Below are 20786 nucleotides of genomic sequence, written 5' to 3' on the forward strand. Positions count from 1 at the left end.
GAGGACCTGGTGCAAACCCACGTGGGCCATGCTTGCAGGTTCATTCCTTGTGAGCCCAGATGAGCCCTGCTTAGCTGATTGGGTAGGCTACATTCTCCTGGTGTTCTCTCTCCACTCTGACTCCTACCTTTCCTCCCCCTCTTCCACAGGGTTTCCCAATATCCAAGAGGAGTAACCCTATGGAGACTCTGATTTAGACTCTCTGCATAATATCTGGTTGTGGGTCTCTGTACCCACTCCCATCTGCTGCTAGAGGAAGCCTCTCTGATGATGATAGGACACAGCATTGATCTATGAGTATAGAAGAATATCTTGAGGAATTATATTGCATTGATTTTTTTTGCCAGTTGTATTTGGTTCTACCCTAGGTCTTTGAGACGTCCAGTCTCCAGTTCCTGGCCATCCAGGAGGTGTAGGGCATGGACTCTTTCATGGCGTGGGCTTCAAATTATACCAAACATTGGTTGGTCATTCCCACAAGATCTGTGCCACCATTGCCCCAGCATATTTTGCTTGCAGGACAGATTGTAGGTGGAAGGTTTTTTTGGCTGGGTTGGTGTCCAAGGTTTTATTTCTAAAGCCTGCAGAGTAACCTCTTGCACCAAAAAGGCTAGAAATAGGGGTGAAGGCTCCAAGCCTTCACCACCTCACCCTTTCTACTTTCAGTGAACTGTGAGGAAATTGTCCTTGGAAATCAGACCCCGCCATCAATTTTCAGAAAGTGATCTTCTGTCCTAGCATCAAACTGGGTTGTTTATGGATCTCATTCCTCAGGACCTCCTTGGCCAACAGCTCATCCAAATGTAACCCAGTTTTATCACTAGAGGCCTTGCTTGGCTACAAATGGCCAATTCAATTCCATGTCCTTCATTACTAGGGGTCTTCACGAGGGTCATTCTCATAGTTCCCAGGAAGTTTCCAGTGCACTAGGTTTCCACACCACCATCACCTAAATGCCACCCAATTCTAGCTGTTTGTCCTCACAATGTGACCATTCCACCTGCCCATTGTCCACCTGTAGAATCTATTTCCTCATCCCATGCTCTCCCACTTGTCATAGCCCTCCTCTTTACCTAACCTCTCTGGGTGTCTGGACTATAGCTTGATTATCATTTACTTTAGAGTTAATATCCAATTATACATAAATACCATATTTGTCTTTCTGCATCTAAGTTACCTCACTCAGGATGATTTTTTTTCTACTTGCATCAATTTGCCTAAAGATTTCACGTGGTCATTATTTAAAAATTGCAGAATGATACTCTATTGTGTCAATATACCATGTTTTCTTTACCCATTCTTCAGTTGAAGGACATCTAGGTTGTTCTCAATAACTGGCTATTATGAATGAAGCTGCTATGACTGTACTTGAACAAGTGTCCTTGTGTTAAGATGGAGCGTTCTCTGGATGTATGCCTAAGAGTGTGTAGAGCTGGATCTTGAAGTATGTTCAGCTCTCTGAGGAACCATCATACTGATTTCCATAGTGACTGTACAAGTTTGCACTCCCATGAGCAATGGAGGAGTGTTCCCTTTGCTCTATATCCTCTCCAGCATGAGTTATTGTTTGTGTTGCTGATCATAGCCATTCTGACCCGTGTAAGGCGGAGTCTCAAAGTAGGTATGATTTGCATTTCCCTGATGACTAAAGATGTTGAACATTACTTTAAGTGATTCTTGGCTATTAGTCTTCGTTGAGAATTCTCTATTTAAATCTATACCCCATTTTAAAACTAGGTTTTAAACACCTAATTTCTTGAGTTTTTAATATATTTTGAATATTATTCTTCTATTGGATATGGAGTTGGTGAAAATCGTTTCCTATTCTGTAGGCTGCCACTTTGTCTGCATGATGGTGTCCTTTGCCTTTCAGATGTTTTTCAGTTTCACGGAGTTCCATTTATTAATTGTTGATCATAATGCCTGTGCTATTAGTGTTCTGTTCAGGAAAGTATCTCCCATAAGTTCAAGGTTATTACCCATTTTCTCTTTTATCATGGCCAGTGTGTCTGGTTTTATGTTGATGTCTTTGATCCATTTGGACTTGAATTTTGTGTAAGGTCATAAATATGGATCCATTTGTGTTCTCCTACACGCAGACATCAGTTAGATCGCAGCTCTTGTTGAAGATGCTTTTTTTTCCAATGTCAATATCTGGATTGTTAATCAAAAATCTGGGTATCCATAGGTATATGAATTTATGGTTGAATATTTAATTCAATTTCATCGAGCAACCTGTCTGTTTTCATGGCAGTACCATGTGGTTTTTATTACTATTGTTCTGTTCTATACTTCAATTTGGAATCAGGAATGGTGAGACCTCCAGCAGTTCTTTTATTGCTCAGGATTGTTTTAATTATCTGGGGTTTTATGTTTCCATATGAAGTTAAGATTTTCCGTTCAATGTCTGTGAAGAATTATGTTGGCATTTTGATGGGGATTGTGTTGAATTTGTAGATTGCTTTTGGTATGTAGGATTGCCATTTTTACTAGCTAATTCTATCAATACATGTCCATGGAAGATCTTTCCATCTTCTGAAGTCTTCCTCAATTTCGTTCTTCAAAGACTTGAAGTTTTCATCATGCAAGTCTTTCACTTGCTTAGTTAGAGTTATCCCAAAATATTTTATCTTATTCGAAGCTATTGTGAAGGGTGTTGTTTCTCTGATTTCTTACTTAGTCCATTTTCCATTTGTATATAGCAGGGTGGCTGATTTTTTTTTAAGTTAGTCTTGTATCAAGCCACTTTGCTGAAAGTGTCTATCAGCTGTAGGAACTCCCTAGTAGAAATTTTAGGCTCACTTATGAATATTATCATACTGCAACATATTACAGATAACAATACTTTAACTTCTTCCTTTCCAATTTGTATCCTCTTGAGCTCCTTCAGTTACTTATTATTCTAGCTAAAACTTCAAGTACTGTATCAAATAGATAAAGAAATAGTGGACAACCTTGTCTTGTTCTTGATTTTTACTAGAATTGCTTTGGATTTCGTTCCATTTAATTTGATGTCGGCTACAGGTTTGCTGTAATTCCCTTTATTATAGTTAGGTGTGTCCCCTGTATCCCTGATCTCTTTAGGACTTTTATCAAGAAGGGTTGTTAGATTTTTGCCAAAGGCTTCTTTGGAATCTAATGAAATGATCATGTGGTTTGTTTCTTTCAGTATGTTTTCGTGGTGGGTTACATTCACTGATTTTCATATGTTGAACCATCCCTGCATCTCTAGGATGAAGCCTATTTATCACTATGAATGATCTTTTTTATGTGTCCTTAGATTCAGTTTGCAAGTATTTTATTATTTTTGCATCTGTATTTATAAGGAATTTGGTCTGTAATTCAGGCTGTTGAGTATTTTTATGTGATTTGGGTGTCAGGGTAACTGTGGCCTCATAAAATGAGTTGTGCAATATTCCTTATGTTTCTATTTTGTGAAATATGGTGAGGAGTGTTGGCGTTAACTCTCCTTTGAAAGTCTTGTAGAATTTTGCAATACAAACAATCCAGCCCTGAGCTTATTTTGGTTGGGAGACTTTAAATGACTGCTTCTATTTTATTAGGGGTTATATGTCTATTTAAATTGTTTACCTGATCTTGATTTGACTTTGGTAAGTGGTATATAACAAGAAATTGTCCATTTCATTTAGATTTTCCCATTTTTGTGTTGTACAGGTTTTTGAAGTAAGACCTAATGATCTTTTGGATTTCCTCTGTGTATGTTTTTTTTCTTTAACCAGAAATTAAATGTTTGTTAACAATTATTTTAAACTATGATATAGGGTAAATAAAGCATCTTAAAATGAGAATACAGTAACAGATAAGATCTAGACATTTGCTAACCTTAGTTTTTAAAAGCATGCCTTTGTAAATGCCACAGTGCTGTAGTAACTTCCTGCATGGTTCTACCTGCAGAGGCTGAGGAAGGCAGTATAATATTTAAACACACAATAAAAAACTTATCAAAATGATAATTCTGTTTAATTGCTAAAATTCTCTGGACAGAGAGACCAGTATGCACAGCCTGCAGAGCAGGAGGTGGGGCATGGCTCTCAATGACATTAACATGGGAAACTAAGGGTCTTCCAAACTCTAAAGATATATGCATCCCTACAAGACCAGAGCCTGAAGTGTAAAGCACACACTACTGTATGTACTTATTGCAATTCTTTTTATCATTAATTCACTTTACATCCTGCTCACTGTCCCCCTCCCTGTCCCCCCTCCCACAGTCTTCCCCCCCACTCCCTCTCCTTCTTCAGTGTCTGTTGTCATGTCCCCCTTTTCATTTCTAATTGTGTTAATTTGGATGCTCTCTCTTTACCCTTAGTTAGTTTGACTAAGGGTTTATCTGTCTTGTTGATTTTCTCAAAGAGCCAGCTCTTAGTTTTGTTGATTCTTTGGAATGTACTCTGTTTCTAGTTGGTTGATTTCATCCTGGAGTTTGACTATATCCTGCTGTCTATTTCTCTTGGATGTGTTTGTTTCTTTTTGCTCTAAAGCTTTCAGGTGTGCCATTAAGTTGCTAGTGCATGATCTCTCCAATTTCTTTATGAAGGCACTTAGTGCTATCAACTCTCCTCTTAGCACTTCTTTTCATTATGTTCCATAAATTTGTGTATGTTGTGCCTTCATTTTTATTGAATTCTAGAAAATCTTTGGTTTTCTTCTTTATTTCTTCTTTGACCCAGTGTTATTGAGTAGAGATGTTCAGTTTCCATGAGTGTGAAGGCTTTCTGTTGTTTGTGTCGATGTCCAGCTTTAATCCATGTGGTCTGATAGGACTCAGGGAGCTATTTCAATTTATCTATTGAGATTTGCTTTGTGGTCAAATTTGGAGAAAGTTCTGTGAGGTGCAGAGAAAAGGGTATATTCTTTTGTATTTAGGCAGAATATTTGGCAAATATCTGTTAAGTTAATTTGGTTTATAATGTTAGTTAACTCTATATTTATTTTGTTGATATCTAGTTTCTTGAGTTCTTTATATATTTTGGATATTGCCCTAACATATTTTGAAAGCGGGACAGATTGTAGGTCAAAGTTTTTGCAGCTGGGTTTGTGTCCACCCCATCTGCTCTACCTGATTCCCCAGCTCCTATCCTCCATAGTCCCCTAGTCCACCTGTAAAATCTATTCCATTACCCCTCCAAGGGAAATACATGCAACCCATCTAGACCCCTTTTCCTTATCTAACCCCTCTGGGTCTCTGGATTATAGCTTTATTATCATTTACTTAACAGCTAATATCTATCAGTGAATACATATTATATCTGTCTTTCTGGGTTTGATTACCTCATACTGATAGGATGATTTTCTTTCTAGTCCCATCCACTTGCCTGGAAATTTCATGTTGTCATTTTTTTAACTGCAGAGTGATACTACATTGTGTAAATATGCCACCTTTTTTTTATCCAGTCTTCTTTTGATGGACATCTAGGTTGTGTCCAATAATTGGCTATTATGAATAAAACCACAATGAACATAGTCGAGCATGTGTCCTTGTGATAGGATGGCATATTCTTGGGGTACACCCAAGAATGGTATAGCTGATCTTGAGGTAGCTTGATTTCCAACTTTCTGGGAAACTGCTATGCTGATTTCCATAGTGGCATACCCTCCCAGCAATGGAGGAGTGTTCCCCTTGCTCCACATCCTCCTCAACATGAGCTGTCGCTGTGTTGTTGATCTTAGCCATTCTGACACGTATAAGATGGGATCTTGAAGTATGTTTGATTTGCATTTTCCTGGTGGCTAAGAATGTTGAACATTTCTTTGTTTCTCACCCATTTGAGTTTCCTCTGTTGAGAATTCTCTGTTTAGATCTATACCCCATTTTAAAAATTGGGTTATTTGGTTTTTTTAGCTTCTTATTGAGTCCTTATGATTTTTACATCATACATCTCCCCATTCCCTCATATTCATCCTTCACCTTTGCAACCCTCTCAAATAAAACACATGAGCACATACACAAAAACAAATAAACAAACAACAACAAAAAAGCATAAGAAAATATCTCATTGTGGAAGCTGTAGTATGTCACAGTACGTCCCACAGTATATCCCTCTGTCCACACATCTTCACTTGCAAATGTTCATTTCTATATTGATCTGGTTCAAGATCTCTTGTTTCTGTGACACCATCAATATTGGAACTTCACTGGGATTCCTCCCAGTTATCCTGTTGTTGCCCTGTGTCATGGAAATCTTACAGCTTTGGAACAGCAAGACTGGCCCTTTTATATGTCCCAACCTTTCACAGATAATATAGATGTTGGCCTGGGCCAATTCAGAGCCCTGGATCTGACCCTGTGTGGAAGCTGAACTTGTCAGCCCACCAGATTTCCCTTATCTGTATCACCAGGGTGAGTTCTCCAGCACTGCTCTGGTAGGAGCACAAAGTCCACAAAGATGTTCTGCTGTACAACTGGGTCAGAAAATCTAAGCATAGATGCATTAAGAGGCTAAAAAAAAGCTTATCACTTTATTAATCTCACTCCACATATTGTAGAATAGGTCAAAACAAGACAGACCTTTTGATAATGCAATTCCTCTCTGTGATAAGAATAAAATGAGTTAAAATGCCTGGCATCTCCCGTTTTTCAAGATGCCATTCAAGATATTCACTGCTTTATTGCATTATCCATATTATTAGTGTAATAATGCATCAAAGAGGTTAGAACTTGCTGAGAGCAAGATAAAGAAGCCATAAAGACTAAATACTCTACTTGGGTTGCATGAGAAAGTAAAATCTTAAACTTTCTGGAATAGCTTACCTTCAGATAATTCCTGATAACCCAAGGATATCCCAAATGTTCTTCATGTATTAGACTTCCTAGGCCAGATCCCATGCACTCCATGGATGGCAAAGATGCCTCACACAGCCAGGTCAGCTCTGTAAGATTTGGAGAAAGCACACAAACTTAAGCATTTAAGGGTTCCATGTTATGGCTGTGTGTGAGAGTTAAGAATCTCTTGAGAACTAGTTCGGGCATCCACAATCAAGAAAAAGCATACATGGTTAAAAATTATCTTCAGATAAGAACCAATCAGCATGAGCCGGCATATCTAAAGTAAAGGTCAGAAAGATTTTAGGAATTCCTAGATGGACTGAGCGGTGAAGTTGTTTCCCTCTCAAAACCAATCAGTAACACCTAGAGGATTTGACTTCTCCTTTGGAAACAGCAGACAGGACTTGAAGGAACAGAAAACATCAAGGAAACATGAACTCACCAAAACACCAATTAGATTGAAATTTAATCTGTAAAGATTGAAAATCTAAAAATCATTGTTCATCAAACATCAAGTTCTAAGAGAAAGCAGAGAAGTGACTCAATAATAGCAAAAACGAAAAGACCCAAAAAGAAAGCACCGGGTTTTAAGGATAAGACAAAAATTCTGGACATTAAGAATATATACAATGAAGGAGATATAAAATGCAACAGAGAGGCGGGGGAGATGGAAGTGCTGGTTGGTTTTCATCAACTTGACGCAAATCCAGTCATATCTGGAAACAGGGAATCTTATCTGAGAAAATGCCTCCATAAGAGTGGCCTATGGGAAGCTTGTGGATCGTTGTCTTGATTAATGACTGATGGGGGAGTGCCCAGCTCACGGTGAGCAATGCTGTTCCTGGGCAGGTGGTCCTGTGTTGGATAAGAATGTAGGTTGAGCAAGCCAGTAAGCAGCATTTCTCTATGGTTGCTGCTTCAGTTTTAGCCTCTGGATTCCTGTCCTGGTTTTGATAATGACCTGTGATGTGGGAGTGTAAGCCAAATAAATCCATTCCTCCCTAAATGGCTTTTGGTCATGTTTGGTTTTGTTTTGTTTTGCTTTCCACAGCAATAGAAACCCTTACTAAGACAGAAATTGGTACTAGGATCCTGGAATATTGCTGTAGCAAACAATTGTTTTGTTTTGGAAAGAACTGTTCTGAAAAAGCCATTGTTCTCAGAGCTTAATGGGGTGCTCTATGGGATCTTGTAAGATAATGCTGAGAGCAACTCAGACAATGGATGCCTACCTATGACATTTCCAAGGGAAGCAAAGACTGTACAGGGACATTTGAGTAATATTGTGAATAAAAAAAAAAAAAGAGTGACTAGCTGGGGCTGAAAATTCACCCTTGATTAACAAGAGACCAGCAGCACTGAAGTAAAATCTCTGCATTGCTAGGATGTTTGACGTTGATGCTCACTACCTGGAGTTGAGAAATTGGTGGTGATTAAAAAGAGGTCACCAGGGGTTGGGGATTTAGCTCAGTGGTAGAGCGCTTGCCTAGCAAGCGCAAGGCCCTGGGTTCGGTTCCCAGCTCCGAAAAAAAGAAAAAAGAAAAAAAAAAAAGAGGTCACCATCACTGAGGATAGTAAATCTGGGATTTCCTCAGGGTCAGCACATAGAAGCTAAAGGGACAATACTGTACCTCATGGTGGCAGCCAAACTTGGTAACGTGATATTTCCCACATGGTACTAGATTTGAAGGCATGAAGAGGTCATAGAGACTGACTAAAGCTTGTACCATGAGAGGCCATTAGTACAGGTTTAGCCTCAGGGCTGTGATGTGGAAGTGTAAGTCAAACAAACCCTTTTCTCCCCAAGTTGCTTTGGGTCATGATGTTTTGCCACAGCAATAGAAACCCTAAGACAATGTCTTAATTGGTAAAGTATTTGGCATACAAGATGAAGGTCCTGATTCCAGATCCTAGCTAACAACTCATGTTAAAAATAATTAAAATGCTAGCTTGGTGGCACATCTGTGTAATCCCATCATGGAGTCTATGGATGTATTTGCTGGTCAGCTAATGTTGTTAATTTGGTGAGTTCCAGATTCATTGAGTGTCATAGTTTACTTCTCTGTTGTTGTGATAAATGCCATAACCAAAAAAGCAAATTGGAGAAGAAACAGTTTATTTCATCTTACAGCTTAAGAGTCATGTCGGACTTTAAGCTAAGGCAAGACTTCAAGTCAGGACTCTGGAGGCAGGAACTGAAGCAGAGACCGAAGAGGAATTCTGCTTCCTGGCTCACTTTTCCTGGCTTTTTCAGGTTGCTTTTGTATACAACCTAGGACAACCTGTCCTGAATGGCACTGCCCAAAATGGACTAGATCCCTTCACATTAATCATTAATTAAAAACAAAATGACCCAAAGACATGCCTATGGATTATTATGATAGAGGCTATTCCTCAGGAGAGGTCCCCTCTTCACAAGTGACTCTAGTTTGTGTGAAGTTCTCAAAAACTAACCAGCACAATGAGAGATCATGCCTCCAAAAAGAAAGTGGAAAGTGAAATGAGAAGACATTCCGTAAGTGCATGTACCACACAAATATATACCCCCACACACACATACACTCACACACTTGATTGGATTAGGAAACACCTAGAGCATTAATAAGGCACAGATTTAAATATGTCTGTAAGGGTGTTCCAAAGAAGATAAGCATGATCATGGGCAACACTTTTCTTGAGCTAGGTCCCCAGAGGGACTAAGATGGGCGGAAATGAGAAAGCCAGCTAAGCACTAGTGATCAGCCCTGCTTCCTGGCTGTGGGAGGAAGCAGGCATGGGAACTATTCATTCACACTCTCACCACCGTGCCTTCCCTACCAGGATGGACAGTGTCCCTTCAAACTGTAGCTCGAAAGTTCTTTCTTTCTTGAATTATTTTAGTCAGGTTATTTCTTCAAAAGAGAAAAGTGACTAATACAGGCTTGGAGAGTGTGTGCTGGCAAGGAAAGTAAATGAATGCAAGGAAAAGATTTTCCCAAAGAAAAGCTTGAGGAATGCATGCCTAACTTATTAAAAATGCTAAAGAAGGGGGCAGGGCGGGGTGCATGACACCTTTAATCCCAGCACTCAGGAGGCAGAGGCAGGCAGATTGATTCTGAGGCCAAGCTGGTCTACAGAGCAAGTTCCAGGATAGCCAAGACTACACAGAGAAACCTTGTATTGAAAAAAGAAAGAGAAAAGAAAAAATTCTAAAGGGAATGTGTCAAGCTGAAAGAAAATGGTGCCAAATAGTATGAGCATACAAAATATTTAAAATACAGTACAATGGTTATAGTAAGTTCATTACCCAGTTCAAAAATATTCAAATATTATAATGGACATATAAATAAATATTTTTAATATAAAGACTAAAACTATTTAGAATAATGCTAGTTATCATGATTTGTTAAGGGAAATACAATATAAAATATGTAATTTTTCTTTTCTTTTTTAAATATGTAAATTTTAACACCAAAGCATATGTGGGGGGAATGAAATAAAAATGTTTTCATGCAATTGAAATTACAAGATTAAACTCTCTTGTTACAACTTGGATTTTGAAAAAATGTATTTACTTTTATTGTTTTAATAATATATAGGGGTGTGTGTCTGCACACTATGTGAGTGTAGGAGACTGCAGAAGCCAGAGGCACCATATCCTCTGGAGTTACGTTTTTAAAGGATTGTGAGCTACGTGATGTAGGTGCATGGAACTGGAAGAACAATAAAAGCTCTTAACCTCTGAGCCATCTTTCCAGTCCCCTATTAGATACTTTATATAAGCCTCAATAATTACAAATCAAAATTTTATAACAAATACCAAAAAGTAAAACGTAAGGTACTAAAGCATATTACTAGAAAAAAAACTAGGCAAAAAGGAAAAGCAAGAAAGTAACCAACAATTTACAAAGCAAACAAAATAATTTTCAAAATGGCAGTAATGAGGTTTATCTATCTTAAAAGACCTATCATGTGTTCCTCGTTAAAAGAGAAATACATAATAAACGTGGTAAATTGTAAAATGATAATAAATCAGTGATAATTTTATTCCCTTCAAATTGGTGCAATTATGGAGTGGGCGGGGTGGGGGTCTCACTGGGAGGAGGGACAGCGCGCTCGGGAGCAGTAGCCTTTGGGCCTGACTCTGAGAAGACATCACTGCTGCCGGCAGTTGCCAGTTAATAAATAAGGAGCAGGAATGAGCTCAGCTCCACAAACGTAAATACATCAAGACCTAGAGGCCTTGGTACTTCCTTCTGAAGAGTGATGGATCTTTCATTGGGTATAAGGAGAGTCCCGAGCCCCCCCCCCCGCCCCCCAACAGTTTCTCTATAGCAGAATGCCAGCTGATGAAGAATGAGAGCCCACGACCTTTGTCATATACTGCCTGCAGTGAACCACAGTCATCGAGAGGACCTTCCATGTAGCCTCTCCAGATGAGAGGGAAGAGTGGATACGAGCTATCCAGATGGCTAGCAGTGCCAGGTGAGAATGCCATGGATCATAAGTATGGCTCCCCCAGTGACTTCAATTATCTCAAACTCCTCGGCAAGGTCACCTTCAACAAAGTCATTCTAGTTTGAGAAAAGGCCACTGGCCGCTATTATGCCATGAAGATCCTGCAGAAGGAAGTCTTCATTGCAAAGAATGAAGTCGTCCACACAGTCAAGGAGAGCGGGTCTTGCAGGATACCAGGCCCTCTTTCTTTACAGCCCTGAAGTATGCCTTCCAGACCCATGACTGCCTATGCTTTGTGATGGAGCATACCAACAGGGATGAGCTGCTTTTTCACCTCTCTAGGGAGCGAGTCTTCACGGAGGATCGGATGCACCTTTATGGAGACTGTGTCAGCTCTGGAGTATTTGCACTCAAGGGATGGGGTGTACCATGACATCAAGCTGAAAGACCTTATACTGGACAAAGATAGCCACATCAAGATCGCTGGCTTTGGCTTGTGCAAAGAGGGCATCAGTGATGGGGCCACCATGAAAACCTTCTGTGGTACCCCAGAGTACTTGGCGCCTGAGGTGTTAGAGGACAATGACCACGGACGTGGAGTGGACTGGTGCTGCCACCTGCCCTTCTACAACCAGGACCATGAGCGCCTCTTCGAGCTCATCCTTATGGAGATCTGCTTCCCACACACACTTGGGTCAGAGGCCAATCCCTGCTGGCTGGGCTACTGAAGAAGGGCCCTAAGCAGAGGCTCGGTGGAGGTTCCAGTGATGCAACAGAAGGCATGGAGCATAGGTTCTTCCTCAGCACCAACTGGCAGGATGTGGTACAAGAAAAGTTCCTGCCACCCTTCGAACCTCAGGTCACTTCCGAAGTGGACACAAGGTACTTCGATGATGAATTCACCGCCCAGTCCATCACAATCACACCCCCAGAGCGATATGACAGCCTGGGCTCGCTGGAACTAGACCAGCAGACACACTTCCCCCAGTTCTCCTACTCAGCCAGCATCTGAGAGTGAGAAGCCCTCTGCCACCACAGGACATAAGCATGGCCCTCATCCACTGCCTGGGTAGCTTTAAAAAAACAAAACAAAACTTTACTTTGCCTTTTGGTTTGTGTTCCCTTCCCTGTGCCCTCATCTCATACCCAGTTTCTTCTTCAGTTCTTGCTCAGACTTAGCGGTCCTGGCGACCCTCTCCTCTGTTCCCAGAAGAGTGCTGGGGACTTGCCCAAGGACAGGCTGTTGGGAGGATGGAGAGTGAGGTCATTAATCACCACCAGCCTTCAAAAGGGTAAAGTGGGGAGCCATGGAGTCACCTAGATTTGGAGGCAAGCCAGCGGAGAACACATCTAAAAGTTGCCCCCACCCCCAGCACCCCAGCTGCCTTCTATGTTGTCATCTGGGCAGTCTACCTGCTGCCACCCCACCTGGGGCAGAAAAGCAATAATGTCCAGGGACAGGCAGAAGCCTTTGGAAGCTGAGGCATCTGGGTTCGGTTCCATGGAAAATGGAACCAAGTCCTGGTGTCCTCATGGGGGATCCAGGAGCAGGAACTGCCTCCTGCACCTGCGTCTTCCTCCCAAGCTGCTCTCTTGATTCTCGATAAAGCAGGAGGAACATTCCGGGGCAGCCCTCCTGCCCACAGCCCAGTGCCTTACCAGGGCTTCCTTCTAGCCAGCATTGCCTCCCTCTGGGCCCCTTTGGATGGCTCCATTCTCTGCCTGGAGCAGAGGGAGGCCAACCTTGGCTGTTACACATCTCACACCCAGACAGTATTGGGTCCCTTGGACTTGACTGGGGTCTGAGAGGGGACAGAGATGGGGACAGGTGTCTCTGATACACAGTGGGGTGGAGGCCGCCTCATCTCCAGAGCCCCTGTTCTGGGGCCTTAAAGCGAATGTTTGAGTGAGAGTTGTGTCAGTGCTATGGGTGCGAGTGTGCACCCTGGCTTAGCAGTGAGCATCTCAGGCTCCTGGGATGCTGGTGCCCACAGCTGTCTGCAGCACTTATGTGAGTGGGCTTGGGCTCCAAACCCAGCCTGAGTGTCTGATCCCATGCGGGGCAGCAAGTGCAGCGATTTGCCTGCTGCTCTGGCCATGTCTCTCCCTCCTCAATCTCTCTGGATGTTTTGAAATGAGTTTTCCTGGTTTTGCTCTCCCACCACACCTCCAGAATAGGCGGATTTCAGAAAGGAAGGGTGGGGTGGCAGGGGATGTTTATGGGGGTCGTCTGCTTTTTTCTTTTTATGCGTGTCTCTTTATCTGAGAGTTTTCTCCCATCCCTATTGGCCTTTCCTTACTCCTCGTATTTGTATGGTACAAGTAATAAAGACACGCATTTCAAAAGAAATTGGTGCAAGTATGACTTTAAAGTCTCGGCGTACTACTTGTTATTCTACTAATACAAAGTGTAATAGGCTGGAGATAATAACACTTCAAGAAAATTGTACTATTTTAATTGAATGCCGTTTTTCTTTTTCTTTTCCTTCCTTTATTTTCCTCTCATTACAATACATTCCAACAGCAGCCTCCCCTCCCCACCTCCTGGACCCTCCCCCACTTTACCTTTCCTCTAGATCCACTGCTCTTCCTTTTCCCTTCAAAAAAGAGCAGGCCTCCTAGGGATCTCAACCAAACAGGGTATAACAAGGTGCAACAAGACTAGGTACAGTGGAGAGATGGCTCAGCAGTTAAGAGCCCTTGCTGCTCTTGCAGAGGACTCAGGGTTTGGTTCCCAGCACCCACATGGCAACTGACTCTGTAACACTAGTTCTGGGGAATCCAATGCCCAGGAATTGGCCTCTATGGCTACCAAGCATACATGTGGCACGTATGCATGCATATGTATATATAAATGATACTTATATACCTACAAAAGACTAGCACTTTAAAGACAACCATAAAGTGAAAGGTTGTAAAAATATAAAAATAAATTCAATGCAAATGAAAACCAAAAGAGAGTAAATAGCTACTTTTATACCAACAAAAAGATTTTTCACTTAAAAACTGGAAAAAGAGACAAAAAAGGCATTATGAAATAAGGGTATTGGGGCCAGAGAGATGGCTTAGTGGTTAAGAGCACTGACTGTTCTTTCAGAGATCTTGAGTTCAATTCCCAGCAACCACATGGTGGCTAACAACCATCTGTAATGGGATCTGATGCCCTCTTCTAGTGTGTGTGAAGACAGCGACAGTGTACTCACATACATAAAATAAATAAAATTTCTTTTTTTAAAAAAAGATGTTACGTCACCAAAAAAGTGATTACAATTACAAGTGTGTACCTCACATCGGAGACCTTAGCCATGCAACACAATCCATTAGCAAATTTGAGGAGAGACATAGAAAGATGTATTAAAATATCAGGGGACTAGAAAAGTTTAAGTAAGACAGTCAGTTGGAGTCTGCGTCTGTGAGACTGGATGAAAAGAAAGTTAAGACAGAAAAACAATAGCTCTTGTTTCTAAAATGAAAGTGTGGTGATACAATATTCTGAAAATAGATCTTGCATTCTAGGAGACGGGAACTTTTGCTGGACCTCATAGCTGAAGTTAATAATACACTTGAGGTCTCTTAAGACTGCTATCTTGCTGTGTACTCATCTCATTTGTATATATAATGTGCCTTTAAGAGAACAATGTAGCAACCAATCCTGCTAGTCCTGGATTTCCCATGTAATCAACTTTTACAACCTAAGCTAATGCTTAGCTGTAATCTTAAGATATGAATCATTCCATGCCCCTGACCCAGAACAATGTATCATTTACTAAAAGCAGCAGATAAAGAGATTGAAAGCAACCTTCTAAAATCTACCATAAAGGTTGAAAGCATCCATTTATAGCTACTGTATTTGGTTTCACCTCTGAAGAGAAGAAATAAGAAACATAAAATGAAATAAAGATAATTCACAAGGAGGACAAAACAACAACGATAGATAGATAGATAGATAGATAGATAGATAGATAGATAGATAGATACATACATACATACATACATACATAGATACATACATAGATACATAGATACATAGATAGATAGATACATACATACATACATACATACATACATACATACATACATACATACATACATACATACATAAAATGGGAAAGAAAAGATTTAAAAAAAAAACTGGAGGAAATCTTCATCCCAAGAGATGTGTAAAACACAAGAAAGAAACAAAACTGTGAGACATTGGCCCACTAAAACACCTTGATAGCTCCTAAAATGCTAGAAACCAAAGACAATGAAGTGCCAGAAAAATAGTTGAATCCTACTTTAAAAGGTAATCAGGGGGCTGGGGATTTAGCTCAGTGGTAGAGCGCTTGCCTAGGAAGCGCAAGGCCCTGGGTTCGGTCCCCAGCTCCGAAAAAAAAAGAACCAAAAAAAAAAAAAAGATAATCAGTGATTTGTGGGAGAGATGCCTCCAAAAGTAAAAGCATTTGCTGTTCTTCCAGAGGACCCTACTTCAATTCCCAGTACCCATGTCAGGTGGCTCACAACTGCCATCAGATCCAGGGGTCTGATGTCCTCTTCGGGCCTCTGCAGGCACCCAAACTCATGCACATAACCCAGAGAGACATATTTAAAATAAAATGAATCATTTTTTAAAATATTTATTTATTTTATGAATATGATCCCACAGTAGCTGTCTTCAGACACACCAAAAGAGGAGTATATCAGATCCCATTACAGATGGTTGTGAGCCACCATGTAGTTGCTGGGATTTGAGCTCAAGACCTCTGGAAGAGTAGTGTTCTTAACCACTGAGCCATCTCTCCAGCCCATGAATCATTTTTTTTAAATCAATGACCATATAGAAGAGTCAAACAAACAGATGAGTAAAGTAAGAAAATCAATTCAGGATGCAAAAGAGATAGGTAGCAAAATGAATGAAATGCTTCCTAATTTATAGGAGAAATCTTCAAACACAGGGGAAAATATCAAAAATGAAATTGAGACTCTGAAAAGGAACTGAACAGAAATGCTAGAAACAAGAGTCAACCAATTAAATAAAAACACAGTGAAAAGTAGAACCAACAGACAAAACCAAGCAGAAGAAGGAATTTGGAGGAAGACAAGGTCTATACAATAGTACATTATTAACATATAAAAAAGGAAAATTAACAAACATGACAAAAAACTTCCAGGAACTTGGGGATGTATTTGAGAGGTCAAATATAATACTGTGCAGAGACAAGAGACAAGATAATAAAATTAACAAGAAATTCACAAACCTAGAGGAAAAAAAATGGGCATCCAAACACAAGACTCGTTTAGAGTTCCAAGTAGACAGGGCAAGATTAAAACCCTTTCCACAGCACATCCAAAATTTCAAACTACACAGCCAAGAAACTATATTAAAACATATAATAGATATATGTCAAATCGCCTATTAAGACAGAAAAATCAGTATAACATCACTCTGCTTATAGGCAACCTAAAAACCAGGATAGCTTTTAGATATACCCCAGGCTTGGCAAGCTACTTGAGCTGTCAACAAAGGTTGTTGTCTTCAACAAAATTATTTCTTAAAATTAATGGATATATAAGAACATTTCACGAGTAACACTTCTTTAATCCCAATACTCAGGAGGCAAAGGCAGGGGGATTTCTATTGAGTTCAAGGTCAGTCTGGTCTACATAACAAGCTCCAGAACAAGGACTACTTAGAGGTACCCTGTCAAAGAGATTACAAATTTCACAGGTAAATGGATGGAGCTGGAAACAATATTTCAGAGTGAGATAATCGAGACCCAGAGAGATGAATTCTGCATGCTTTCTCTTACTTACCGTAGTTAGCTTTAGATCTTCAGACATGTGTATGTTATTTGGAATACCCATAGAGATCAGGCAGTTAGTAAGGGATCATGGGCTCTTATGGGGGAAAATAAAATGCAATGGTATAAAGAGTTAAAGGAAAATAATGAAACAAGAAAGGTTTAATTGTGATGGAGAGCATGAGGATAGAATAGAGGAGAGATAATTAACACAAAAGCCTTTAGAAAAAGTAATGCCTGCCTTTGCAAAGCTAATTCATAGTACCTTCCAGCACTATGAATGCTAGCCAGAAGGGAGGAAGCTTCCTGGTTAGTTCTGGATTGATTTTTCTATATCCTTTAGTCAAACTGTTCAGCAATAGGGTCTTACTATGTAGTTATGGTGAATTGCGCTGGCAATAGCCTATGTTAATTAAGGTGCACAACTCATAAGAAAGTATACCATGCCTGACACTGAGATTCCTTTTTTTTAATAACCCGTGTTTTCTGGGAGCAGGATTCTCTCCATTTGCAGTGTTCCTGTATTTAAACTCCATCGGGCTTTGTTTTTAATGTATATTTTAAATTAGCTTGCAAAGTAGTGTATATCATAAAGATTATAAAGCCTTAGTTTTCATTGACTTATCCCTTACCTCTTCCTCTCCCTCGTCACCTGCCTCCATCTCCTATCAAACCTTTTAAAGCCCCCTGTGCTAGTGAATTTTTTTTGTCAACTTAACATAACATTTCAGAAGAGGAAACCTTGATTGAGAAGATGCTTCTATGAGACTGAGCTATAAGGAAAGCTATAGGGTGTTTGCTTGATTGGTGGCTGATGTGGGCCTGATTGGAGGCCCACATGGCCTTGAGGCTATGATAAAGGTAACTAAAAAAGCAATGGAGTGCAAGCCTCTGTAGCCTCTGCTTCAGTTTCCACCTTTAGATTCTTACTTGAATTATTGCCCTGACTTCCCCTAATGATGAACTGTGAGGCAGAAGTATAAACTAAGTAAACCCGTTTCTCCCCAAGTTTGTCTTCACCACAGTGATAGAAACTAAACTAAAACACTCCCTATGGGCTGGAGAGATGGCTCAGTGGTTAAGAGCACTGACTGCTCTTCCAGAGGTCCTGAGTTCAATTCCCAGCAACCACATGGTGGCTCACAACCATCTGTAATGAGATCTGGTGCCCTCTTCTGGCCTGTAATCACATATGCAGGCAGAATGCTGTACATAAAATAAATAAATCTTTAAAAAAAAAACACTCCCTAATTTCCCATTTGTGCTTCAACATTGCCTGTGTTCTGCCATTTCCCTCCTTTATGAACGATTCTTCCTCTCCCCCATCATCAGGTACGCCAAGTCAAACATAAAAATCAATAGTTTTGAATCCACATACGATATTTGTATTTCTAGGCCTGGCTTATCTTACTTTGTATGATATTTCCCAGTTCCATCCATTTTCCTTAAACTTTCATTTTAAAGAAGTGATAAACACAGATATGCAAATATCTCTTGAGTATATTCTCAGGAGTGGTTAGTGGGGGTCATAATCTTTTTCTTCAATTTTTATTAAATTGAGTATTTCTTATTTATATTTCAAATGTTATTCCCTTTCCCGGATTCCTGTCCATCAGCCCCCTAACCCCTCCCTCTCCCTTTCTATATGGGTGTTCCCCTCCCTATCGTCCCCCCAATACCCACCCAGTAATCCCCTACAGGGTGTGCAACCTTGGCAGGACCAAGGGCTTCCCCTTCCACTGATGCCCCAACAAGGATATTCACTGCTACATATGCAATTGAAGCCCAAGGTCAGTCCATGTATAGTCTTTTTTTTTTCCTTTGGAGCTGGGGACCGAACCCAGGGCCTTGCACTTCCTAGGCAAGCGATCTACCACTGAGCTAAATCCCCAACCCGCCATGTATAGTCTTTAGGTAGTGGTTTAGTCCCTGGAAGCTCTGGTTGCTTGGCATTGTTGTACATATGGGGTCTCGAACCCCTTCAAGCTCTTCCAGTTCTTTCTCTGATTCCTTCAACGGGGGTCCTGTTCTCAGTCCAGTGGTTTGCTACTAGCATTCGCCTCTGTATTTGACATGTTCTGGCTCCATCTGTCAAGAGAGATCTATATCCGGTTCCTCTCAGCATGCACTTCTTATCTTCATCCATCTTATCTAGTTTTTGGTGGCTGTATATATATGGGCCAAATGTGGGGCAGGCTCTGAATGGCCGTTCCTTCAGTCTTTGCTCCAAACTTTGCCTCCCTATCTCCTCCTATGGATATTTTTGTTCCCCTTTTAAAGGAGTGAAGCATCTGCATTTTGGTCATCCTTTTTGAGTTTCATGTGGTCTGTGCATCTTGGGTAATTTGAGCATTAGAGCTAATAGCCACTTATCAATGAGTGCATACCATGTGTGTTTTTCTGTGATTGGGTTAGCTCACTCAGGATGGTATTTTCTAGGTCGATCCATTTGCCTGTGAATTTCATGAAGTCATTGTTTTTGATAGCTGAGTAATATGAAATTGTATAGATGTACCACATTTTCTGTCTCCATTCCTCTGTTGAAGGGCATCTGGGTTCTTTCCAGCTTCTGGCTATTATAAATAAGGCTGCTATGAACATAGTGGAGCACGTGTCTTTGTTGTATGTTGGAGCATCTTTTGGGGATATGCCCAGGAGAGGTATAGCTGGGTCCTCAGGTAGTTCAATGTCCACTTTTCTTTTTTTTTTTATTAACTTGAGTATTTCTTATATACATTTCGAGTGTTATTCCCTTCCCGGTTTCCGGGCAAACAACCCCCTCCCCCCTCCCCTTCTTTATGGGTGTTCCCCTCCCCATCCTCCCCCCCTTGTCGCCCTCCCCCCAACAATCTAGTTCACTGGGGGTTCAGTCTTAGCAGGACCCAGGGCTTCCCCTTCCACTGGTGTTCTTACTAGGATATTCATTGCTACCTATGAGGTCAGAGTCCAGGGTCAGTCCATGTATAGTCTTTAGGTCGTGGCTTAGTCGCTGGAGGCTCTGGTTGCTTGGCATTGTTGTACATATGGGGTCTCGAGCCCCTTCAAGCTCTTCCAGTTCTTTCTCTGATTCCTTCAACGGGGGTCCTAGTCTCAATTCAGTGGTTTGCTGCTGGCATACGCATCTGTGTTTGCTGTATTCTGGCTGTGTCTCTCAGGAGAGATCTACATCCGGCTCCTGTCGGCCTGCACTTCTTTGCTTCATCCATCTTGTCTAATTGGATGGCTGTATATGTATGGGCCACATGTAGGGCAGGCTCTGAATGGGTGTTCCTTCTGTGTCTGTTTTAATCTTTGCCTCTCTATTCCCTGCCAAGGGTATTCTTGTTCCCCTTTTGAAGAAGGAGTGAAGCATTCACATTTTGATCATCCGTCTTGAGTTTCGTTTGTTCTAGGCATCTAGGGTAATTCAAGCATTTGGGCTAATACCCACTTATCAATGAGTGCATACCATGTGTGTTTTCCTGTGATTGGGTTACCTCACTCAGGATGATATTTTCCAGTCCGACCATTTGCCTACGAATTTCATAAAGTCATTGTTTTTGATAGCTGAGTAGTATTCCATTGTGTAGATGTACCACATTTTCTGTATCCATTCCTCTGTTGAAGGGCATCTGGGTTCTTTCCAGCTTCTGGCTATTATAAATAAGGCTGCTATGAACATAGTGGAGCACGTGTCTTTTTTATATGTTGGGGCATCTTTTGGGTATATGCCCAAGAGAGGTATAGCTGGATCCTCAGGTAGTTCAATGTCCAATTTTCTGAGGAACCCCCAGACTGATTTC

The 20786-nt window shown here is 40.9% G+C and overlaps 1 long non-coding RNA gene and 1 pseudogene across 1 annotated transcript in view; both read left to right on the forward strand.

The window, feature by feature from the left end:
• Positions 1 to 20786, forward strand: part of LOC134484046 (uncharacterized) — an 83248-nt gene that overhangs the window by 16855 nt on the left and 45607 nt on the right. The gene's annotated exons all lie outside the window — the stretch shown is intronic.
• On the forward strand, positions 11101 to 12236 carry Akt2-ps1 (AKT serine/threonine kinase 2, pseudogene 1; annotated as a pseudogene).

This window comes from Rattus norvegicus, chromosome X, assembly GCF_021556685.1.
Source record: "Rattus norvegicus strain SHRSP/BbbUtx chromosome X, alternate assembly SHRSP_T2T, whole genome shotgun sequence".
In the NCBI taxonomy this organism is placed as follows: Eukaryota; Metazoa; Chordata; class Mammalia; order Rodentia; family Muridae; genus Rattus; species Rattus norvegicus.